Below are 26,323 nucleotides of genomic sequence, written 5' to 3'. Positions count from 1 at the left end.
TGAAAATGCCCAGAAATGGTGAATCTGTAGATACAGAAGGTGGATTAGTGGGTGCCTCGGGTTGGGGTGGTTGGGGGCAAATAGGAAATGACTACTAATGGGTGTGAAGTTTCTTTAAGGAGAGATAAAAATGTTCTAAAATTGATTATGGTGATAGTGCGAACATACTAAAAAACACTGATTTGTGCATCATGAGAATTATATTTCAATACAGCCTTTATAAGCAAACAGTAAGGTGGGCCCAGGTTGAAAGAGCTCACCTGAGTTTCCTGGGGAGACTGTCTCCTTAGTGGTTGGGTCAATGAGAGACAGACTAGTGCTTGTAAAAACCCATTTATATTAAAGCACTTCCTTTTTTCACTTACCTTAACAAGGACCTGAATTTTCTCGGGCTGAGCAGCCCCCTCCTCCCTGCCCACGTCTCACTCCTGGATGGGTTTGGGTTGGTGGACAGCCCTGACGCTTATTGATCTCAGATGTGTGTTTGACGCACGGCCAAGGCTCAGTGGACTGAAGAGGGCAGCAGGGGCTCCAGCAGGCCGGCTCTCCCCCCCGCGCCAGCCTCTCCCCACGCGGTGCCTCATGTCCTGCAAGCCTCGGTGATGCTAACAAGGGAGAGTCTGCATTTCTAGTGTACTGTGAGAACATTCCAAAGCAGCATTTCTCAAAGTATGCACATGGTCCTTCAGGCTTTCAATAGGCTTTAGCCCAAAGTAAGCAAATAAATTAATGAATTAAAATCTAAACAATCGGGGAAAAAAACAATAAAGTGGGTACAAGTGAAAAAGCAGGGTTAAGGAAAGCTTGAAATATTTCGTTAAGGCTGTACTTCCTAAAACCTTAAGCGTGCTCTGAAAATCGCCAAGATTTTTAATCAAGAAGATTACAAAGCATTCCCAAGGTGGGGTCGAGGAATGGTTTTTTTGTGCTTTTTGTTGGTTTGTTGGGATCCTCGCGTCTGGCCGATTTTGTTAGTTGCGATGGACTTGGTGTACGACCCACGCAGGCCCGCCCGCCAGAACTGCACTTGACTCCCCTTCAGCCTACTCGCCCCAGCGCCCCCACACTCTCCTCTTTCCTCTTTCTTAGGATCCCCTGCACCCAAACCCTGGCTGCTGCTGCTCAGGCCCCGCCTCTGTGATGGCCCCAAAGCTTTGGGTGAAGAAACATCCTGCACCCCAGCCCCCGGCTGTAGCTCGATTTTTGTTCTCTCCCTCTCCCTCTATCCCTCCCTCTGTCCCCCCTTTCCCTCCAGGTAAAAGTCACATAACATAAAATTAACCATTCTAGTGTGAAGTTCAGTGGCTTTTCGTACAGTCACGATGCTGTGCAACCACCAGCCCTCTCCAGCTCCCAAACGCTTTCCTGAGCCCCAAGGGCTGGGGTCACTGAACTCCCCCCGCCCACAGGAATCACAGTTTCAAGTCCAAGTTGCTCTGGGAAGCTGCCCAGCCAGGCCCCAGCCGTCTTCCCGCCCCTATGTTTCAAGCACATGGGCTTCTGGCTTTGCGAGAACTATTTCTCAACCTGGAACACGATTTTGCCTTTTACCTGCACATTTTCACCGGAATTGTTCTTGAATGTCATGAAATTGTCACGGGTTCTGAGTTTAAGAACGGGTGGAGTTGGCATAGGGGGAAGTCTTGTAGGCACTTAAATGTCTCTGTAGCCATTTGGGGAGGGGGCTTTCATCATGTTTCAGAATCTAACATAAAAGGGCCCCGTGGGGAAGGGGGTTCGGCTGCCTGCCGACCCCCAGTGGTCTCCAAGCACCAGGTGTGGATTCCAGGTGACCCGAGGACAGGCAGGACGCCCAGAGCTGCCCTCACAAGTTGGGAAGGCTGAGGACCAGACACCTTCCCCGGTGTGGACCTGCCATCCCAGCAAGGACATCCCGCAGGACAGGGCTGTCCCTGGGGCAGGACAGTGGTGAGTGTAACAGGCTCAGTCTTCCCCTGTTTCCAGCTCTGAGCCCCTTCTCAAGGTAGAGAGAGTTAACAGGCTCGGTCACCCTTGAAAAACACAAATACACGTTCTGATTCCTGCCAAAAGGGGCGCTGCAGAGCTGCTTGGAGGAAATAAAATGAGAAAAATGGGAAATACAAGCTCCCCCCTGCAACTTATGAAAAACTAAAACACTTAAGGACTCTCAGCCTCAGCCTTGTCCATTTTAACCTTGCAGGTTTGAAAGAAGACTATCTGGATGCAAAATGCACCCTTGCATCACACGAAATAAAGACTACCAAAACATCAATGTACCACGGCATGGGACTGCGGCACCAAGCAGCCTTCTCCTGTATGTTCAGTTCAGTCCAGATTCGAGTTCAGTTGGCCTGGGAGGCTCACCTGCTGTGTGTGTGTGTGTGTGTAGATCAGCCTTGTTCCAAAGGGGCATCCAGTCCCTCGGGGCTGCTGCCCGCAGTCTGGGCCAGCTCACTATCTAAAGGAGAGTCAAGGCAGAGGGCACACGTGTGCTCCAGCCACCCTTCCTTCACTGAAATCTCTGCCCTTTGCATGACGGGGAGAAGGTTTTTTAAAGGCGCCTTTTTATGTCTAAAGCAGTGCTGGTCACTTCGCCGGCTGAGACGCTGCCACTGCCACCTGTTAGTATCACAGTGAACTAGGAGCCTGGCCACAGGCTCGGGCTGCCAGGGGTACCTTGATAGCCCACCTGACACTGTCTTGGAAGGCATTTGCTTTTCTAAAGCTGGATTTTGACAGAGGGTGGGTGAGTCATGCATAACCTAGCTCAGGCAACAAATTGTAAACAGCAAGCTGTGGAGTGAGGTGGGGGGGGCGGTTCTTTTTCTGATGAAAATTTGCAGGAGTAGAGACCCAATATACAGAAGCATGTAGTTGTTCTGGAATTAAATGTTACACATCTGCAGACTGAATAATAGTTTTCCTGAGACTCCTATTTTATAGAGGATTGGCTTTCCCCTTGCTGTAAGTAAAGCTTTTTCTCTTGTTAAAATGCAACTTCGTAAGTTTTAAAGACAAATAGACTCCAGGCTTTCCCAAGAATTGAGTTTGCACTCTTTAACTATAGAAACTCAGGGGCCAAAACTGTCTTCTTCCTGGAAGGTGGCAGCCTAACGTAGCGAGGGTAGGTGATATCTCCTCCAGGCCACACCACAAGACTCTTCCTTGGACTCTCATCTTCACACTCAAGCCATTCCTTTCCATAACGCTCAAGGTGGCAGCCAAACACGAGCATCAAGACCTAAAGACACAGCTGTCTTTTCACAGGAACAAAGGACTTCACATCCTTTCCTGGATGCCTATTTGAAGATTGATCATTTCCTAGAACCTACCCATTAATTGTTTTACTATAACAAGGAATCATCCAACATGTTTTATTTCTTCTTTTTCAAATTTTTTGGAAGTGCTTTTACAGATATGTTAAATGTGCTGGGGAACATTATACAGCAGGTCACACTGAAAACCATGGTAATATGCAAAAGATACACTTTACAACCCAAAGGCATATGGAAGCACAATGTTACAGCAACATGCTCGGTTTTTAATATCTGGCATTCACCAGGGAAAATAATTCAGAAAAATGGAAAGTAGGGATAACACCTTTTCATCAAATGCCAGACATCTGTTCCCACCGTGTTTGCTGCCTTGGAGCCACCAAAAGGCACAGGGAGGCTGGGCCATGGGGGCTGGCCACCAGCGTTCTGCAGCCAGGCTCTGACCCACCACCTGTCCTGAGAAGTCTGTGGCTCGGGCCTACCGGCTGGGGCACACATCAAAACGCTGAGCAGTCAGCATGCTCTTAGACACACATCAGAGACAAGCAACACAGCAAAAATCACTTGCCACTGGGGAGGCGCACATGCCTCCCTCCAAGAGCACAGACCTGTGGGAGGGACCTCAGCTCATGGGAGCGCTTCTCACCGTCTCTTACAGCCACCCCTTCCCCCTGGGTTTGGTCATTTCTTTAGGACTTAATTTTCCAGGCTCAGCTCGTACTTTTCACAGTTCCAGCGTTTGCTGAAAGCCACCGTGACGCGTGGGGCATAACTAGCCCACCCCGGTCATGGGGTTCGGCAATGGATTTGTTTTTGGAATCCAAGCTGAATCTTAAGTTGATGCCTGGCTACAAGGCCAGGCCAGGGACTCCTGTGGAGGATGGCTACAGAAAGGGAGCTCCTCAGCGATGGGTGCCAAGAGGCGTCCTTCAGCCCTCCCTGGGCCGGTCCCGGCTCCGTCTGGCTCATGAACCGGTTGCTGAGGGACAATTCCTTGCACGGTGCCACTGAGGTCATTGGTCAGATGTGAATCTACAGGTGCACCTAGGGCTAACTGGCAGCAACCAGAATAGAGAAATGGATGTACTATGTACCTGGAGGGGCATGTGTGGCAACGCCTGATGGGCTCTCCCTGCCTCAGCCTGCAGGATTCAGGAGAATGGATGGAAAAAGCTTGTTCTATGTGGGAATATACATGGATAAAATGGAGACTGGAAAATGATCATGCTGGGAAAGGAAAGGCAGACTCTCTAAGGAAGCTCCTCTAAGTGAACTAACTACGTCACACGGGCAGTGTCTACACTAGCGTTTTGTATTATTTCATTCCGTGAGTTAGATTTAGTCACAGAGGACCTGACAATGTAGCTCCAACCTTAACAACGGAAAGTAGGAAGTTGCTCCTGCTCTTTGGCCAAAGGTTAAATGCAACTTAAGACATCCTAAAGAAATAAAATATTTTCAAATGGGTAGGAAATCAGCATCACACAGACCCTGAGTTCCAAAGCCACATCCACCTTGCTGTTTATAAAGTGTTTTATTCCGATGGGCAGTGTAGATGTATAAAAAGGTCAGACTTCAATCCTTAAATTAAAATTAAAATTGTTTATATAAAGAGCTAATCCAGTGCAACAATTAAAACCAAAGAAAATCTGAAGGCATCTTATAGAACATGAAGATGTCCAGTTTGGGGAATTGATAATATTATTGCTTTCTTGGACTGGAAGGAGAATCTCCCCAATTGCTTTAAGGCCCATGAACTGTGATTTCCCACCTGGAAACGGACAGTGTCCTCTTCACATCTTGAGTCACAGAACTGTCTATAAACACTGAAGCCCAGGTTAGTGTTTTCTGAAGTTTTTAAGTATTTTTAAACATGTCTAAAAGCAAAGAACCATTACCACCAAAACCCATTTAGCATATAAAGCCATAAGGAACAGGCACAAAGAATTTCAACACCAACAAAATGTGAGGCAGGGTTTGCACTTTGCACACACACAAAATCTAAATCTAAAGGGTTTCCCAAATCTTGTTCCCTACTTTTTCCTCTTGTTTCTGAAATCAATTTTACCACACTGCACAGATGTGTACTGAGATCTGGGGGAACCGGCTTGGCCCATGTCTTGGTCATCCTACTTTCCAAGGAAAAGACTGTTGGTGGCAAACACTCCCCAGAGCGCTGAGGGCTGGTACTGTGTGTGTATGGGAGAGGGGGTGCTCGTTCACAAGGGACAGCACAGCGGGGGGGGGGGCTTGTTCCCCTGGGAGAGCGTTTCGGCTCACTTGTTTGCTATTTCACGGCCTCAGTTTCATAAAGCCAATTCCTGTGTTTACACCCAGTTACCAAAATCACATCTGTGGTATCTGGAAAAAGACACACCTTGGACTGGGACATTCATTATGACTGTCAAGCGATTGGCAATTGAGACATTCCTTTTCACCATGAAAGCTGGGGGACATTTGCCAAAACGCCAGAGGTGGTGCTAGCTGTTTCAGGAAGTGCAGGCCTAACAGAGCAGGTGGGGCCTGGGCAACGCACCCACCAGTCTTCCAAGACCCAAGCAAGGTCCTCGAGCATCTTGTGCTTTTCTTACGTCTCTACGGGTCTGTCTGTTCTGGGCTCCCAGCACCCCTGTCCTTGGTCCAACAAGCCTCTGCCCCAAACACATACTCAAACCCGAGCCATTAGCAAGCCAAGCACAGCAGCGGTCAGGAGCTGCCCAAAAGTCAGCACGCCAGGTAGTTCACGCGGGCTTCAAGAGTGTGGGGGGGGCAGAAAGTCCCTCCTCCTGAGACATCGTAGAAAAGTTTTACCCAGGCTGCTGGGAGAATGAGAAGGGAAAAGCTCTTTGCAACTTTTAAGACACTTTTCTTTTGGTTTCCATTTATTACTGCATCAAGGGTGTCAAAACCGCTGGCTGAAAGGAAAAGAAAACATACATACAGTCAAATCATACAGGTGCTGAAAAGAAAAAGAGAAGTATGGATAAAATAATGAAACACCAAAGAATATTTAAATGTTTATTTTTATGTTAAAAACGATGCGTTACCCTGTGGTTAGAATATACCTTTATATGGGGAAATGAAGTCACTTTATTTCTGAAATATTTCCAGAGAAAAGAAAAGAAATAACCCAAAAGTAATGAAGAGTAAGATCAAAGTGTTCCAGTATTTCCATCAACAATCCCAGCATGAGCGTGTCCTCTCCAGGACAGGATTCCCAAGTCAGTGCATTTTACGATGTTATGTCTCAGTGTTTTACCCATCAGTTTAGATCTTTCTGAGTGGGATGTCTGTACATTTAAAAGCTACAGCTCTGCATGCTTTTATTTTAAAATGTACTTATTCTGATACACCTCTCAATGTTATATTACACACATATATATCTGCTCTCCATAATTCAGTGTAACTTTTCCACCATCCATTCTATCGTTTTAGTTAACAGAGGATATGCATTACATTACACATGCATAATTTTAATGGAGGAGATGGTTACCTAGTTTATAGGCCATTTATCTCGTTAGTACAGAGACTGAAACGGGGGGCCAAGACCATCTTTGAGGGGACGTGCAGGTGTCCTCTGGAGCTGCTGTTGCACTGAGTCCTCCAATGGACAGGCTTTACTGTGGTCCCCACATTCCCACACTGGAAGAGCTGAAGAATGAGGAGTGAAGCGCACAAAGCCAGGCTATCCAGGACTTAGAAATCATCAAGGTACCAAAGATTTAGTCTACAGTTGTGGCCATGGGACAAAAATGAATCCATCATTTCCCCTGCATTGATGTTTTCAAACAGAAACGCCTGGCTAGATTTTAAAGGCTGTTATAGTCTGCAAACTTGACCTTGCTGGTGTGCGATATAAGACAGCTAGGAAGTTCTGTTTCTCCTCTCTTGGTGCATGTAGCATTTTGTGGGCTTTGCTAGGTGGTGTTCTGGGAGAAACTTTGAGCATCTTCTCTCCTTGCTGTCAACTGCAGTGTGTCCAAGAGGAAACTCCAGCTCGCTCCTCTGGCAGGCGATTCTCCACCCCTGCACTCCGGCCTCGGCAGCAGCCTGTCTGGAGCCCGGGAACCGTCTTCTCATGATCTCTAGGGGTTAGGCCGTGTGGTCCCCGTGAGTGCCTGAGCCCCCCGTGTGACCCACAGCCGTCACAGCTGGTGCTGCTTCAGGAGGCATCTGACCCACTCTTATGGAATGGAAGGGACTTGATAAATATTGTTTGGTTCAAGTTATTCATTTAGAGTAAGACTATGGCTAGCTCTGCTATGAACAGGCAGATGTAAGGCCCCAAGGGATTCGATTTCAAGACTAAATATTCTATGTTCCTCCCCCCACCCCTCCATTTTAGTTTAGATATTTGGGGATGTAATGTCTATTAGTTTTGACTAGTTGGAAAACAAGGCCATGGATTCTAATCAGCAGAAAATATTTAGAACAGATAAAACTTCAATTTAAGTTCTGTTAATCTGAATAAGGTCCATGCCAAATCAGAACAACTGAAAGTCACTGATGATTCCCACTCAATATTCTCGTGCTCTTCAGTATCCACACACACACATTTGTATCTGTGTATATGTGTGTTGTATGGTAAAAGGGACCCCTCTCCCCAGCCTTTCCACTTGTTTCTCATTTTGAATTGTCTGAGATTTTTCATAAAGGAACAAAGGTGATCTAGGGTCACTCCAGCTGAGCCTTCTTAGCCCACGCTTGCTCCCGCACCGCGTCCAGCACGCACAGGCTCATGGTACTGGAACTGCTCTAACCACCAGGCGGCCGTAGCGGCAGTCCCCAGGATGGTAGTTTCTCTTGCTTCCCCAGCCTGCCCCAAACGACACCGCACACCCAAGCCATCCTCTGCAGTAGGAGACAGCCTGCTCTGTGTGGGACACTCACCCTTAACTGAGCTGAGGACCCTCAGTTTCAGAAACACCTGGGCCAAACGTGGAGGCTCCACGGAGAGAGAACTGGCCACGTCTTCCAGAGGGAGCAGGGCTCATTTAGAGAACTGCAGGCCAAGGAGCTCGTGAGCCTCTCTTTGCCCACTGCGTTGGTGAGGCCACCTCCACCACACACTCTGAAGGGCAGTGGTGCCTTCCTGTGGCTGAGGAGCTCTTCCTACAAGGTGCTCATCTCTGGAAATTCCTTCTGCAGCAATTGCCTTGGGTCTCTTGGCTCCATTCTCTTGTCAAATTTAAGGGTTCTTGAACCTGACCAGCTTCAGTTCCAAAGCCTCACTATAACACAGGACCAAGCAAATACCTGCCTTGGATGTCAGAGGCACCTCACCTGTAATGTGCGCACTGTCCACCAACACACTGTCGCCCTATGGGCAAAAGATACAAGAAGAGCCTTACGGCTGCCAACGAGAGGAGCCCTGAGAGAGGCTGGGCTATGCTGACCCTACCAGGGACCCTATCGCAAGAGGGGGGACTGAGCTCCTAGGGACTAGCTCCTGGGAACTAGCCAACTGGAGTCAGAGGACCGCCCAGAGGGCTCCTGCAGCTCCTTCTATCTTTTGGTCCTCAACATTCTACTTCTTAGAGATACAAATGCCTCGACAGAGCTTACGGTGGGGCATACGAGCCCAGTGTGTGTTTTGCCAGCAATCCCATCTTAATAAAAATGTTGTCACATTTTCCTAATCATGCTTTGTTGACACCACTCATGCTGTTCTTCAAATAACATTTTCTATTTAAAACTTACGCGGGGAGGCACCTTTTTTTCCTTCTTGCCACTCGGATTTTCCAATTGTGGTGATTTTTCATAGCAACTGCTTATGCTCTGGAACAGTCATTTATTTTTAGGATTCCTTTGAGCATCCCATTGCTTTTCTCCTTTGGTGCACTCTCCGTGAAGGTTTCATCTCTGCCAAAATCATGGTTGAGGAATTTTTTGTTGTGTTTTGATCGTTGTATGGGTGAATTTCTATTTTGCTGGGCTGAAGTATTTTACTTTCTTATTTTTATTTTTGGTCTGATAAAATGGGAGGTTTAATGGACAGCTATTTCCTAAGCAATTTCCTTTCTGTGTATATCAATTCTACTTTGAGCATAATAAATTGTATTGACCGCAAGTATTCAGATAGATACAGCTGTTTTGAGGCCTTGCTGCCCTCAGAAATGGGCCCCAGGAGTTCCCCATGAATTTGCACCAAGCAGAGGATAAGGCGAAATGTTTGGTCTGTGATTCACAACTTTACTTCCAATGTTGCCACTTCATGAAGCACACTGTAAAGAGATGGCCCTCCCTCAGGGTATGTCACTCGCACTTTAAGGAAAAGCCTGGTCCAGGTCTGAAGGAGGAGAGAACGTGAGGACCAGCTTCTGAGCCACGGCCCAGAACACTGGAGTGTGGGAAACTGAAGAACACCTGACATCGTGCACGGACACCAGGAAGTAACACGACACGGCAAAGCCCGGGGAGGAAAACGCACGTGGAAATCAAACAGATCTCAAAGAAAAGACGGAAATCTCTTCTCTTCATGTTTCAAAAAAGAATTCCAGAGGTCAAAGGAACCAAGTGCAGGTGCAAATGTATATAAAAATAATGAGCCGTGCTCGTAACAAACAAGGAGAGCCACATTCAGTTATCTTTCACATACGTCTAATCTCAGGCCAAGGGCAAGAAATGTCTGCTGTGCTTTAAAAGGTCTAGAATAGAAAAATCAACACCCAAATCTTTCCTAATTCCAAACGGCTTTTTGTCACTAGATGACTAACAATGTCGGTGGGGTCAGGTTTATTACATTCGCACTGAGCTAGTACCAGGCAGTATATAAAACTGTTGTCTTAGGATTTCTCCAGTCCCTACATGTGGCTGTGTTAGAAGCATTTCCCCAACTAAGCCCAGCTGCTTTCACCCTGCAGGCCTCTGCTACTTGCTTAGAGAGGATCCCACCAGCCCTCCACCAACGAAGCTGTGTCAAATCATCCCCTATTGCTCATCAGACTCACCGCTCCACCATTCAAAAAACAGAAGGCATAAAGGTGAATACGAACATAAGAAAGTCACTCACATCTGCTCCTGCAGCCTTTCCATGTAGTCTCTGAAGTCCTGGGCGTCCCCCAGCCCCATGTCCTGGCAGACCCACTTAATGCTGTCATCGCTGTCGAACAGGATGGAGTTGGTGTATGGGCCGCCGTCCTCCGGGAGAATGGTGGTGTAGGAAGTAAACTTGACTCTCTTCCTCTTGGGGCCTGAAGGGTTTATTGGGTCAGTCTTCATTTCCTTCTCGTAGACATAGTCAGGAGGTCTGAGGAGCTGGCTGTGGAAAGTCTTCTGGGAGCTGCCGTTGAGAAGGAAGTTCCTCTCCCCGAGCTGCAGCCCCCTGTCTATCATGGTCGTGCACTCCTCCGACGGGAGCGTGATGTCAACGGGGTTCTCCAGAAGCTCCACCTCGTTCCCCAGCCAGACCCAGTCGTGGGAGTGGGGGATGTTGCCCTGCTCGCTCACGGCAAACCTTTTGTGTCTGTACTTCCAAGCAAACGCCACGCAGTTGATCAAGAAGACGAGAATGGCCAGGCAGAAGACGCAGAGCAGGGCGTACATGCCGATCTCCAGGTCAGTTAGCCCCCTGGAGGTCACCGTCAGGTCACCAGGACTGTTGGGCTCGGGTAACTTCCCGCGCGTGGGGAAGCTTGTGAAGGCATCTGGACCACCGCTCTTGAGTAGCTTCTTCTTCTTTCCCTCCATGGGAGACCGCGGCGTTGTGCTTTTGTTGGCACCTTCCCCTTGGCCAACAGATGCGCCATGTTGGAACCACTCCTGAACTGCCCTCTCCTGGTTTCCTTCTCACTCTATGGAGTTACTGAGATGGCCTTTATACTCCCAATCTGTGCCCTCGATGTCGTTGGTGCCTCCTTGGTGCTCACCCACACTTGGTTCAAATTTGACCTTGACATGTCCTTTACCCACAGCAAGAACACTCTTCCTCTTGGTCTTCTGACAAGGTTCACTGATCATAAGTTCTAACTTAATCAAGGGCCCTTGCCCTTCCCCCTCTGCAACCACGATCGGCCATTTGGACTGAAGGTTTGGCTGGACAGACACCACCATTTCATCCAATGACGAGACAGTGATTGAAAAATCCTTGGGATCATAAATGTCTAAAGGTGTTGCTGAACCATCACTGAACAAGATCCAAGAACTGACTATTGCTTCCTAAGAAAAATGAAACCAAAGCATTATGTTATAATCAGGTTCCTTCATGTTTGCAAACAAAAATATGACTTCCCATACATTATTCTTTAAATTTACAAACTGAGAAAAATAAACTATGTTTTATAATCTTGAACAAATTTGGCCTGCCTTGAATTGGCATCAATAATGTACTTTAGCCCCACTGGTATATAAGGAATAAAAAATATACTTCAATGAATACAGTACAATGTCTATTAATTTATTGCATGCCATACAACAGAATTTGACTTTGACCTTTCCAAAAACATTTGAAAGATCAGGCAATTTATCTGAATCAATTTCAGGTACAACTACTCAGGCTACTGTTTAGGACAGCATCGCACTGAACATTCTCTACTAGGAAGCCAATGCACTGGCTGGAGTACCTGTGGAAAGCAGCACTATGAGACTGAACTGCTTGAAAGACATGGCATCCCTGGCATCTTTATAAGTGACTCGCTGAAAGTTTAAAGATGGAGGAGAAATTTAGAGTTGACAATAATTTCAGTAAACAATAGCAATTTGGTGCCTATTAGCCATGCTTGTTTGGGCAGCTCGAACAGTTTCCAAGTACCAGAAAACACCTGCTTTGGGGAAAGTGAAAACACGAGATCCCTTGTGCACAGTCTAGCAGCAGCCCACACCTAGCACAGGGAAGCCCACTGGAAAGCAAATGGCATATGGCAGGTGGTTCATGTGCAAAGGTGTAAAACAAGGAAATGCATCCAAGCCACCGAGTTCTTTTCTCAGAAACAAGACACAATGGATAAGAAGCGGGAAGAAGCTTCAGGAATCACCAGTCCTCGCTGCAAGTACTGCAGGGATCCTCTCTGCAGGGTGTGGTAAGGGAGAGAATGTCATTTCCACTGACCAGGGACACAGGGCCCCTGGCCGCTCACCTGCTGGGGGGCTTGAAGAATATCCTGCGCAGTTGCTGTGGAGACGATGGCTCTTCTGTCTGCTCTGTGTGGCTGCAGGGAAAGAGACAAGCCAGCCACGAGCTGCATGCCCAGGTCTGTGACGGTGACACGGTCATCCAGGACAACCACTGTCTTCTCAGCCAGGATGGAGTCAGAGAGAGGCGAGAGAACCTTCGAAAGCAAGCGGGAAAGCTCGTGTGTCCTCTCCCTGCAGCCACTTTAAACTCCTTAACTGACATCTCCCTCAGTGTGTTCTCCCAGCTCTCTGCTCAGTGAACGTGCTCACGGGAATGGCTTAGGCATGTGCTATGCTATTGTTGAGTTACATCTACCCACTGAAGAAGGAGTTTTACCAAGTCCACCCTGGTCTTGTCTTTTCCTTGTTTCATGTGATAATAGCAGTAGTATATTCTCTGGTAAAAGTTAAATGCCCATGTGGGTACTGGGCACTCAAAGAGTAACATTTGCCCAATAAATACTTATACTTTGAAAGTAACAGAAATGTGGTAAACCTGAAACAGGCTCAGCCATCTTCCCCTGCTCACATGCCTTCTGACGGGCAGCTGTGTGGTCGTCACGGAAATATAACGATGACTGCGTGGGCCGTGGTGACGTCAATGGGGAAACCAGTTAAACAAGGCAGGAAGGGACCCGTGATGTCCTGAAGAGCCGGCCCTCCTAATTAACCATCTAATTTGCAACCAGTGGTGACTGAAACCTGGAGAAAAGCACGTGCTAGGTAGAATTTCTAGAACGGCCCCCAAGGACGACCTGCCCTGGTCTTGGAGCCTGTGCCTAGAGAGATTACTCCTGTGATTACGTTCTGTTAAAAGGCACAGGTGATCTTAAGGTATGGGTCCAATGTAATCATGTGAGCCCTTAGAAGCAGAGCCCCCTCCCTGGCTGATGGCAGATGGGGCAGTCAGGCAGGTTCAAAGCATGGGACAGAGTCTGGACACCATGGCTGATGATGGGGGCAGATGAGCCAGGGTGCAGGAGCCCCTGGGAACAGAGAATGGTCCTTGGCTGACATCCTGAAAGGAAACAGGGCCCTCCCATGAGGAACTGAATTCTGCTCACAACCTAAACTGGAGAATAGTCTGGATAGCTCTTCTTCGAAGCCCCCGCTTGCAAATCTGCCCAACTGCCACCTCTATTCCAGCCCTGGGAGACCCTGAGCGGAGATGCCATGGAGCTCACTCAGCCTTCTTCCTGACGTGTGGAACTCTGGGCTAATGACAGGTACTCTTTTAAAGTGCTAAGTTCGTGGTAACTTGTGACACAGCAATAGAAAATTAATACATAATAAAACACTTATGGGGAAGCGGATTTGGCCCAACAGATAGGGCATCCACCTACCACATGGGAGGTCCGCAGTTCAAACCCCAGGCCTCCTTGACCTGTGTGGAGCTGGCCCATGCACAGTGCTGATGCATGCAAGGAGTGCTGTGCCACACAGGGGTGTCCCCCGTGTAGGGGAGCCCCACATGCAAGGGGTGTGTCCCATAAGGAGAGCTGCCCAGCGCAAAAGAAAGTGCAGCCTGCCCAAGAATGGCAGCACACACAAGGAGAGCTGACGTAGCAAGATGATGGAACGAAAAAGAGACACTGATTCCCGGTGCCACTGACAAGAATACAAGTGGACACAAAAGAACACAAAGCAAATGGACACAGAGAACAGACAACTGGGGAGGGGAGACAAATATATACAAAATAAATCTTAAAAAAAAAAACTTATCATCCAGCTTTGTCAAAAATGAACTTATTTGCAAAATTCAAAATGTGACTTAATTAACGTGAACAGGAATATTTTTAATTTGGAGGAAAAGATTATGTTGCGACATTTCTGCATAATTATCCTGTCAAAATTGGCTAGAAAAAATAGTTTTACTATAATTATGAAATAGAAAGCACTTAACTATGGATGTTTTTATATTTAGTGCAAATACATTGTTTTTAAACTTTTTTATCCACTGTTCAAAGTATAACAGCTAAATGGTTAAACTTCAAGGATAGAAAAAAACTAGGTCTCATAGGTTCCACAGCCTTCCATTTGTGATATGAAGAAAGTAGAGTATCATATGGGGGAAACAATTGCTTACAATGTGTGTTTAATTTCATTTTCACTGGTAAAAGAAATTAGATATCTCAATTCTCCCTAAAATGCAAAAATCATTTTGAGCTTAGATTATCAGCCTCAATGAGCACTGCTGCTCCTCCTGCTCCTCTCCTGATCCCCTCGCACACATGCCGGTTGCACGCATGCACCTGGCACACCCACATGCACACCGCCCGCACAACAGCATCCTTGCAGGTGCCCTCGCGCCGCCTGGCACCAGGGGCGGCAGCAGCAGGAGGGGCCCGGCTGTACCTGCACCGTGGTTATCCCCGGCTCTCGCCCCACCAGGGTCCGGCCATCCTCCAGCTTAGCAATTCTCGGCTCCTCCACTTTCATGAACTCGGTCACGAGGCTGGTGATGTCCAGCTGCCAGTCGGGCCCCAGCATGTAGGTGAGCTGCCCTAACTCGGGCGACTCGGCCACGAACTGGGTCAGGACACGGACTGTGGCGTGCTGGTACTGCAGGGAGCAGCCTCTCCCTCTCTTCTCCTCGTCGTCCTCGTCCTCGCTTTCCCGGGTGGGCCTGGAAGCAAACGCGCCAAAAAGAATCAGCCCTGCCACTGCCCAGTTTCACGCCCTCATTTTTCAGCTTCACGCGACACACGGAAAGCAATGAAACGGCCCTTGTGCCTGCCCGACCTGCTGGCCCGTGGTTTCACCGCCCGTCTGTCCGAAGTTCCTCTTGGGGATCGCTGTGCGCCTCGGGGGCTGCTAGCAGCCTGGGCCATGGGAGCCGGGAGCAGGCCTGCAGAGGACCCGGGCCAGGAAGGCAGGAGGGCCAGCACCGGCAGGCAGAGGCCCTGCCCTTGCCCTCTGGGTCCTGCAGGTTTGTCATTCTAAAATAATTCCCTGCGGGTGACAGAGGCAGAACCTTGGGCCTGAGGGGAGGGTGACTCTGCCTGGAGGACTGTCTGCTGGCCTTTTTTTTTTCTTTCCATTTTTTTTAAAAAGATACATATATCACACAAAATGTTACATTAAAAAATATAAGAGGTTCCCATACAACCCACTCCCCACCCTACCCCCTTATTTCAGCAACTTCTTTCATTAGTATGGTACATCCACTGCATTTGATGAGTACATTTTGGAGCACGGCTACATAGCATGGATTATAGTTTACGTTGGAGTTGACACTCTCCCCCAGTCCATTCAGTGGGTTACAGCAGGATATATTCTGTCCAGCATCTGTCCCTGCAACATCATGGAGGACACCTCCAAGTCCTGAAAATGCCCCCATATCACAACTTTTTCCCTCTCCTGGCCCTCAGGAACTCCTGTGACCACTGTCTCCACATCAATGCTACAATTTCTTCCATTGCTAGAGTCACAGTAGTTATATAATAGAATACCAGCAAGTCCACTCTAATCCTTATTTCATTCCTCCATCCTGAGCACCCTGGGGTGGTGATGTCCCCTCCACCTCTAAGTCGAGAGGGGGCTCAGATCCCACAGCTGATGATGGGATTCTCCTGCTTGCAGCTGTAGACGCTCTCCGTTCCCTGGTGCGGTGGTTGACCATCCTCACCTCCCTGTCAGCTGACCTGGGTAAGTCAACGAACTGGAGAGTAGGTGCTGCAGCTCTGCGGAGGCTCAGGGCCCCCTGGCACACACGCCTCCCTGCGTGGCCTCCACTCAGGCACCCCACCCCTCACCTCACGAATGAAAATAACCACTTGCCCGAGGATCCAACAGGCCCAGGCGTGAGGGCAGCGGGGAAGGGCCCCTGGGAATTCCCTCAAAGCCGGCCCTTGAATCCCAGCTGGGCCGCTTTCAGGTCCAGCCTCCTCCTGGGCTGGGGCGCTCCACACCCGGCAGAGAAGGCCCCTCGGAGCTCACGGTCCTGAAGGCGGCAGGGCACCTCTCCCCTCCCACCTCCCTGCTCTCCCCTGAAATCCCTGCTGGAGGTGCGAAGCTGCTGCGAGGCAGGCTGCCTGGGATGAGCAGGGCGCCTCCACTGCCCCGCCCGCTTCTCCTTCCCCCCTGAGCACACCAGCCTGGCCCACCCAGCCAAGGCCCTCCCCTGAGGCCTGCTATCCACACCCCCCTGACATCCCATCTGCCTCCTCCCAAAACAGCCCCGCCCTGCGTGCTGTCCTGACCGGGCCTGGCGGGGGACTGCCGCCTCCCCGTGACCCTCCAGGGTGGGGAGCTGTGTCAGGGAAGGAGGGGCACGACTGACGTCTCCATGTGAAGGCCCAGGCCCAAGGCTCTGGAATCCTGGGGGCTCACCACACGCGTGACATGAGGCGTCTGACCTCCACAAGAGCCCCGAGGGGGCGGACGAGGAGGCCACCCCTGGGGTGCCTCCGCTGAAGTCAGCAGGAGTCGCCTGCTCAGGCAGGGCCCAGCCAGGCCGTCTGCACCCCCTGCTTGTTGTCTCCCACTTTATAGCTGACCCCCTTCGTTTCACATTAGCCATGAAATATGGTCCTGTGTTCACACGGAGAAAACCAGGCTCAGCGTGGTGAGGTGTGCAGCCTCCTCACGGGAAACTGCAGATTTGGGTCTGCTCCATCTGACTCCTTACACCCACTCTCTACAGCACGTCATCCCACCACCCTGAAAGTTCTGGGGACCACTGACCAATTGCTGTGTGGCTCTTTGCAGTTTTATCCCATGTAACCACCACCATAATCAAGATGCAGATCTGTTCCATTTCTCTCCACCACTCCCTCATCCTGCCCCTTCATATCGTCATTCCCCACTGTTAGCCCAGAGCAATCGCTTGTCTGTTTTCCATTTCTGTAATTTTGGTCTCTGCAGAATGTCAGAGTAAATGGAATTATATGGGATGTCACCTTTTGAAGCTAACATTTTTCCCTCAGCATAATTCCCTGGAGCTCCATCCTAGATAGTTCCCTTAATAGTTCACTCGTTTCACTGCTGAGTTGTATCCCATCGTTTAGCTTTCCACAGTTCCTCACTCATCCATCCACTGAAGGACATGTGGGTTGATTCCAGTGTGGGATATTACAGATAGAGCTGCCATGAACGTTTGTACACAAGTTTTTGAGTGAACGTAAGTTTTCATTTCTCTGGGATAAATGCGAAAGACTATATTTGAGGTAATGTATGGTAAGGGAATGTATAGTTTGAAAAGAAAACTGCCGAACTGTTTTCAGAAGGCTGTGCGATTTTACACTCCCCACAGCACGGATGAGTGACCCAGTTTCTCCGTAGCCTTACCTCATTTGGAAACACCACTATTTTTCATTTCAGTCATTCTGATAGGTGTGTCGTGGTATCTTATTGCAGTTTTAATTTGTATTTCCCTAATGTCTACTGATGTTGAACACCTATTCATGTGCTTATTTGTGCTCTGCATATCATCTTCAGTAAAATGTCTGTCCATGTCTTGTGCACACTGTTGAATTGTTTACTGTTGAACTGTACAAGTTCTTTTAATATTCTATATGCAGTCCCTTGTAGTATATATGGTTTCCAAACATTTCCTCCCAGTGTACAAACTATTTTTTCCTCCTATTAACATAGTCTTTCTCAGAGGAAACGTTTACAGTTTTGATGAGGTCCAATTTATCATTTTCCCTCTCATGATTCAAGCTTATGGTATCAAATCTAAGAACTCTTTACCTAGCCCTATATCTGAAGATTTTCCCCTACATTTATTTCTAAAAGTTTTATTGTTTTGTGTTTTACATTTAAGTTTGTGGTCCTTTTGAGCTGATTTTAGTATAAATGTGAACATGGTATACCTTGACGTACATTTAGATCTCTTTAGATTGCAATTTTCAACATACAGATCCTGTATGTTGTGTTACATTACTATATATTTCATTTTCTTTGGTGTAATTGCAAATGGTATTGTGTTTTTAATTTAGGTTCTCACATGTTCAATGTTACTATATAGAAAGGTCATTAATTTTTCTATGTTTTTCTTATATCTTGTTGCTTTGCTGAACTAACTTATTTGTTCTACCAGATATTTTTGGTAGATTTTCTACACAATCATATCATCTACAAAGAGAGACAGTTTTATTTCTTCTTTTATAGTCTGTATGCCTTTTATGACCTGTTCTTGCTTGAATGTGCTGGCTGCAACTTCCAGAACTACCCTGAATAAGTGTGAGAGTGGACACATCTTTGCCTTGATCCTAATCTTAGAGGGAAAGGATTCAGTCTTTCACCATTAAGTATGGTGTGAACTGTAGGTTTTTGTACATATTCTTTATCAAGTTAAAGAAACTCCCCCTATTACTAATTGACTGAAGTGTTTATTTCATGGAAAGGTGTTGAGTTCTTTCAAGTGATTTCTCTACATCAACTGATATAATTTTCTTCTTTAGCCTTTTGATAATGTGGATTACATTGATTTTCAAATGATGAACTAGTCTTGTGAATAAATCCTACTTGGTCATGCTGCATACTTCTTTTAATACATTACAGGATTCAATTTCCTAATTTTTGGGGGGAGTTTGTGTATCTGATTTCATGAGAGATACTAGTTTGTGGTTTTCTTTGGGGAAGAAGACCATGTTTGTTTGGTTTTGCTATCAGGATAATAGTCATTTCTTAAAATGTGTTTGGAATTATTTCCTCTTCTAATTTTTGGAAGAGACTGCAAAATTAGCATTAATTCTACTTTAAATGTCTGGTAAAATTCTCCACTGAAATAACTTGGGCCCCGGGGAGTTGTTTCTTGGGAACTTCTTAATTATGGAATCAATTTCTTTAATGGTTATAGGACTGTTCAGATAATCTATAGCACCCTGGTTAAGTGCTGGGAGTTTGTGGTTTTTGAGAAAATAGTCCATTTCTTCTAGAATTTCCTTATCCTTTAGTTGGCTGCTGGCTCTATATTGATAATCCATGTTTCATTCCTGATATTAATGACGCATGTTTTCTGTTTTTATCTTTGTCAGTCTTGCTAAAGGTTTATCAATTTCATTGATTGTTTCAAAGAACAAGCTTTTAGTTTCATTGATTTCTTATACTGTTTGTATATCTTCACTTTCTTTGATTTCTGCTCTTTTATTTCCTTCCTTGTGCTTGCTCTTGAAGTATGAACCTAAGATTACTGAAAAGAGGCCTTTCTTCTTTGCTAACAATGTAATTAATTTCTCTCAGCAGTGCTTTATATCTTTGCATAAAATTTTGTAATATACTTTAATTTTAATTCAATTCTATGTAATTTTTATTTCATTTAATATTTCTCTTTGACCATGAGTTATTTATAAATGTTGAATAACTTCCAAGTGTTTGGAGATTTACCTGTTATCTTTCTAATACTGAATTCTTGGTTGATTTCATTATGGTCAGAGAACATAATCTGTATGATTGCAACTCTGTTAATTTTTTCTAAGGATTTTTTTTACAATATAGCTCTTTCCATTCTTTTACTTTTGACCCACTCAAGTTTTGTTTGCTGGTAGTTTCTTGCTGACAGGATATACTTGTATCTTATTTATCATCCATTCTCAATCACTGACTTTTAATAGGTACATTGAGACCATTCGCATTTAAAGTCATCATGATATTTTACAGCTTAAGTCTGGTGTTTCACTGTTTTCTGTCTGTTGCTCCTTTGTTGGGTCCCTATTTGTCTTTTGTTGCCCTCCTGTGGGTTACTTGAACAACTTTTTAAATATTCTGCACAGCCTACTGATACCAATGTCTCACCACTAAGAGTGAAGTACACATACCTTACTTCCATTTAAGTCTTTTCATCATCCCCATTTATAAAACGTAATTGTTTCAAGTATCTCTTCTGTACAACTAAGTGTCATATCAGCTGGTGTTACCATTTTTGCTTCAACTATCAAATACTTAAGAAATTTGTGATAATTTATCATGTTTACTACTATTTTCACCCAGCTTTTATTATCCTTTCCTTTTTTAATGTCCAAACCTTCTCATTCTATCATTTTTTTTTAGTGAATTTTTTTAGAGAATTTCTTAAGGGTGGGTCTCTCAGAAACAAGTTCTCTTAGTGTTTTGTTTTGTTTTGTTTTTATTCTGAGAATGTCTCTATTTTCCCTTCATTTCAGAAGGATACTTTAGCCAGACACAGAATTCACCATTGATAGTTTTCTTTCAGTACTTGAAAAATGTTATGTAACTTGGTTACATGGTTTCAAGTGAGAAGTTTGCTTCATTCAAATCCCTATTGGTAATGCATCATTTCTATGAATGCCTTAAAGATTATTTTCATTTTAATTTTCAGAAATTTAATTATGATGTGTCTTGACATGGATTTCTTTGGGTTTATCCTTTGTGGCATTCCCTCAGCTTCTTGAATATGTAGGTTTATGCCTTTTCCATACTTGGAGAGTTTCCATCCATTATTCCTTCAAATACATTTTCAGTCCTACACTCTTTCTCCTCTCCTTCTGGGGTTCTAATAACAGAATTTTAGATCTTGTGCTATTGTCTTACAAATCCCTGACGATCTATTCATTTCTTTTGAGCCTATATTCTCTCTGTTGTTCATATTGAGTACATTCTATGGAAATGTTCTCAAATTCACTGATTTTTATCCTCTATTCTTGAGCTCATCCAGTAGGATTTTTTTAATTTTGGTTACTGTATTTTTCAGTTCTATAATTTACTATTGTTGTTTTTTTTAAATTCTACTTCTTTGCTGGCATTTTCTATTTTTTCATTTGTTCAAGGAGATTGGTATATACTCATGGAAGAATGTTTTTTATTCTGCCTAAAATCCTTTTAGATCATTCCAACATTTGGTTCATCTGGGAACTGGCATTGATTGACTCTTTTCTCAAATATTCTAGTTCTTGGTTTGCAAAATCATTTTAATTGTATTCTGAACATTTTGGATATTATATAGGAGATACAACAGCCTACTGAAATCCATTATAGCCACCAGTCACCTAGTTTAGGTTTAGCATGTAGATGCTGACCTAATTTTGTTGCTTTTGGTTTTAATTAAAATTTGGTTTTTAGAGTCCTTGTAGTACTGTTCTGCTTTGTTTCAAGCCCCAGGCACCATGCAGGCTCGTCAATTTCTGAAGGACTATATTTCCCTAGTGTGGTAGTTTGCATGGTTTATGAATTCCAAAAATAGATAATGGATTGTGTTTATAAACTGGTCTGTTCTTCTGGGCATATTAGATTGCAGTAGATTCAGAGGTTTCACTTCTACTTGATTAAATTATGACTAAGGCTTTGAATGGGCCACATCAATAGGATGGTCGAGTTCCTGCCCCATTGCTGGGTGGGGATGGACAGAGAAAACGACACGGCAGAAGAGAGAGTTTGAGTTTTGATGCTGGAGCCCCAGGAAATAAATACAGAGGGAAAGAACATAAAGGAAGAGAGACAACTCTGTATACACAGCAGAGTCCTGGGAAGAGAATGAGCCTGACAGCCTATAAGGCTGCAGCTGAGCCCAGAGAAAAACAAGCCCAGGGAACGAGACAGGTGAGATCAGAAGAAGCTGGGACCATGGAGCCTTAAGAGGAAGGGGAAGGCTGCACTGTTGCAGACGTCGCCCGCCATCTTGCTCAAAACATGGCAAATGACTTTGGTGAGAAAGTACCTCTTATGGTACCTTGAGTTGGACTCTTTAGGGCCTGGTATCTGTAAGCTTCTGCCCCAAATATACACCCTTTATAAAACCCAACAGATTTCTGGTCCTTGGCATCAGCATCCCTTTGGCTGACTTATATACCTAGGACAGGCGGAAGGTTGGGAGATAATAGGCTTACGAGACAGTATCACCCACCTGGGTCTGCCTGGGTTCTAATGATAAGAATTTTAGATCTTGTGTTTCATCAGGTGAAAGTTATAAACCTTCAGGCATCAGCAAAGGATATGACAGCCAAATCACTGACTTTTCTTTCGAGCGTGCTTTCCTGACAGTGAATGCCTTAATTTCTACATCTTTTGCCATGTGGATAGGCTTAGAATTTCCAACATCATCAGGTCCTTGAATCTTTAAAAATTATCTCTCCTCTTGCATTTTACTAAAAGCAGCTACAAGAAACCAAGATGCACTTTCAAAACATTGCTTGGAAATCTCCCCAGCTAAACCTCAAACTTCATTTTCTTTTCACGGAACCACAGGACACAACTTCGTTAAACATCCTGTCAGAACACAACAAGGGTCCACCTTCCTCCAGTTTCCACTAACATGGTTCCTCACTTCCTTCTGAACTCTTGGCATTGTTTTGGTTTTGTTTGTTGCTGTTGCTGTTTTCTAAGAAAAGCTGTAGTTTACAGAAAGATCATGCATAAAATAGAGTTCCCACATACCTGCTCCATCTACATTCCACATCAGTGTGGTACCTTTGTTACAGCTGATGAGAGAACAGCATTAAAATTGCAGAATTATCTTTAGCCATAGTTTGCATCAGGATTCACTGTATTGTATAGTCTTATGGTTGTTTTTTTAAATTTTTTATGTTCTAGCAACAACATACCACTTAAAATTTACCCTTTTAATGACATTCTTATATATAATTCAGTGATGGTAACTGCATCCACAATATTGTGTTACCATCATCACCATACATTACCAAAACTTCTGTCACCCCAAACAGAAACTCTGCACCTGTTAAGAATTAACTCCCCATTCCCGATCCCCACCTCAGCCCCTAATATTCTGTATTCTAGTTTCTGACTCTATGAATTTGCTCATTCAGAAACATTTTTAAAGTCTAAGTTTCTAGTAACAGCTAATTCACAATGATTTATGCTTTCTCTGAAACGATTTAGGATTTCTCTAAAATGCTGCTCACTTTGTTCTGCAGCCTGTTAAAGCAGCATCTTTAACACCCGCATTTCTGATCACTGTCTGTTCAAGGTGTTTGAGGCTTTTACTATCGTTCTTACAGCCTTAACCCACAGCCTGATGTCAAAGGCACTCTCTCACATTTAGGTGTTTGTTACAGCAGCACAACAGCACTAGGAAACAACGCATCTATCAGTTTTCTTTTGCAACATTTAAAAAATTACCACACATGTACTGGCTTAGAACAGTTCTATAGGTCAGAAAGCTGGGCAGTAACTGTGATGATTTCAGCACAATATTGTGAATGTAAATTAATACCACTGAACAACTTGAAATGCCACTTGAATGTGGCTAAAAATGGGAAATTTTGAGTTGTACATGTTACTATGATCAAAAAGTTTAGAAAACATAATAATAAAGGGGTCCAGAGAGGCTCAGTTGAGATCTCTGCATAGGGTCTCAAAAGGCAGAAATCACACTTTATGCAAAAATCCATGCAAAAATAGTTCAAAGACATAAATATAAGAGCTAGAACTATCATACCCCTAGAAGAAAAGGAGGTAAACATGTTCAAAACCTTGCATTAGGCAATGGTTTCTTAGGCTTCATACCTAGGGCACAGACAGCAAAGAAAATATAGATAAATGAGACCTCGTCAAAATAATTTTTTGTGCATCAAAGGATTTTATCCTGAAAGCAAAACGACAAACTACACAATGGGAGAAAATATTTGGAAACCACATATCTGATAAAGGTTTAATATCCAGAATATATAAAGAAATCATTCAACTTAACAACAAAAAGACAACCAACCCAGTTAAAATATGGACAAAACAACTTGAATAGACATTTCTCCAAAGAGGATTTACAAATGGCTAGAAAATGCATGAAAAGATGCTCAACATCATTAACCATCAGGGAAATACAAATCAAAACCACAATGAGATACTATTTTACACCCATTAGAATGGCTATTTTTTTTTTAATTGAAAATTTCAAGTGTTAGAGAGGATGCAGAGAAATAGGAACACTCATTCTTTGCTGGTGGCAATGTACAATGGTGGAACAATTGTGGAAAACAGTTTGGCAGTTCCTCGGAAAGCTAAGTATAGAACTACCATATGATCTGGCAATCCCACTACTAGGTATATACCCAAAAGAATTGAATGCAGAGACTCAAACAGATATTTGCACACTGATCTTTACAGCAGCATTATTCACAATTACCAAAAGATGGAAGCAAACCAAGTGTCTATCATCCAATGAATGGATAAATAAAATGTGGTAGATATACAATGGAATACTGTTCAGCCGTAGAAAGAAATGAGTTCCTGATATATGCAATGACATGGATGAACCTTGAAGATATTATGTTGAGTGAAGTAAGCCAGACACAAAATGACAAATACTATATAATCTCATTGATTTGAAACAATTAGAATAAACAAACTTATATAGTCAGAACTAGAATATAGGTTACCAGGTGATGGGGTGGGGATAGGGAATGGGAAAGCAAGGCTTAATAGGAAGTTAAATACAGGGTTCCTGTCTGGAATGATGGAAATGTTTTAGTAATGGATGGTGGTGATGGGAGCACAGTATTGCAAATGTAATTAACAGCACTGAAATATTTATCTGAATGTGATTAAATGGGGAAATGTTAGATTGTATATATGGCAACAGAATAAAAATGTTTTAAGAATCCATAGAACTACTCTGCACAAACAGTGAACCCTAAACCATGGACTCTAGTTAATAGTATAATTATAAACATGCACTCTCGTCAATTGTAACAAATGTTCAAAACCAATGCAAGGAATTAATAATAGGGTGGTATATGGGTATCCTGTATTTATTCACGATTGTTCTGTAAGCCCACAACATCTCTAATAAAGAAAAAAATTAAAAAAAAAAATACCACTGGGAGTGTTTCCCTTTGGCATCATGGTGGAAAAAAAAAGGCTGAAATCAAGTTGCCGGCCTGGCTGTGCACTTACCTGGAGATGCCAGGGAAGAATCAGCTTCCAAGTTCATTCAGAGTGTTGGCAGAACTCAGTTTCTTATGGCTGTAGGCCTGAGGTTTCTGCTTCTGGCTGGGGGGCAGGCAGAGCCTGTGCTTAGCTCCTAACGACTGCCCTCATCCCACAGCACGTGGCCTCCTCCCTCTCCAATGCCAGCAAGGGCGAATCAAGTTAGTCTCTCACCTTGAATCTCTCTGACTTCCCTTTTTGCTGCCATCTGGAGAAGACCTTCTGTTTCTAATGAGTGCAAGAGTTGGGTCAGGCCCACCTGGAGAACTTTCAAGTCTCAAGTCTTAAAGGACCTGGGGTTTTAATCACACCTGTAAAAACCCCATCACAGCCATACCAGATTAGTGTTGACTGAACACCAGGGGAAGGAGCTCTCTGGGGCCCCTCATTGGAATTCTACCTATGACAATAGGTATCACTTCTAAGAATTCTTGGGAAAAACTATTCAGTAATATTATTTCCAATTTGTAGATAAGAAAACTGAGGTTAAGTAACTTGTCCAAGATCACACACTGTGAGCGGCAAAGCCAGGGTCAAAAGCCAGGCAGCCTTACTCGAAAGCCTGCATTCTTGACTATAAGACTGCACTCCATGGATGTGGTGTGACATTTACAAGCAGGGAACTGAGAATAACATTGGAATGAATAACGGAGAGATGAGGAATGAAGATGACTACATCCTGCTTGGAAGTGATTCTTGGGCATTATTTTACTTAATCCTAACCACTACACTATGGGGTAAATACTATTTTTAGTCTCATCATTTTCTCAGGCTAAAGTGCTAGTAAGGAGCCAGGTCAGGTCCATCTGACCCCAAGCCCGGTCTGCTGGTACCTGTGGACACTGCTTCCCCAAGGGCCGGCCCACCCCTCCCCACCACCAAGATCTGGCTCGATGGGGCAGCAGGCACACGACCTCTCCGAGAGCGCTTCTACTCTCGGCCTCCTACCTTCTGCTGGGGGCCACTGGGATCCTCCAGCCCTTGATCTGGCTCAGCTCCGGGTCCGAGATCTCAATCTGCAGAGGGAGTCTGGAGGCCCAGACGGTGACCTCTAACTGGGAGGTGAAGTGCTGGTGGGTGAAGTTCACAATCGTGTCCACTTTGCTCTTCAT

The 26,323-nt window shown here is 45.0% G+C and overlaps 1 long non-coding RNA gene and 1 pseudogene across 1 annotated transcript in view; one reads left to right on the top strand and one right to left on the bottom strand.

Moving 5' to 3' along the window:
- The window catches only part of LOC131278849 (uncharacterized), a 27,291-nt gene extending 17,012 nt beyond the window's left edge, over positions 1 to 10,279 (top strand). The window contains exons 2-3 of the long non-coding RNA XR_009186302.1: positions 2,183 to 2,296; positions 10,121 to 10,279. This is a non-coding gene — a long non-coding RNA (uncharacterized lncRNA). The remainder of the gene's footprint in view (positions 1 to 2,182; positions 2,297 to 10,120) is intronic.
- LOC131278848 (transmembrane protein 132B-like) lies at positions 10,266 to 26,323 on the bottom strand (annotated as a pseudogene).

Source organism: Dasypus novemcinctus, chromosome 6 (assembly GCF_030445035.2).
Source record: "Dasypus novemcinctus isolate mDasNov1 chromosome 6, mDasNov1.1.hap2, whole genome shotgun sequence".
NCBI lineage: Eukaryota > Metazoa > Chordata > Mammalia > Cingulata > Dasypodidae > Dasypus > Dasypus novemcinctus.
Note: the sequence above shows the minus strand (reverse complement) of the source record. Positions and strands in the feature narration are given on the sequence as shown.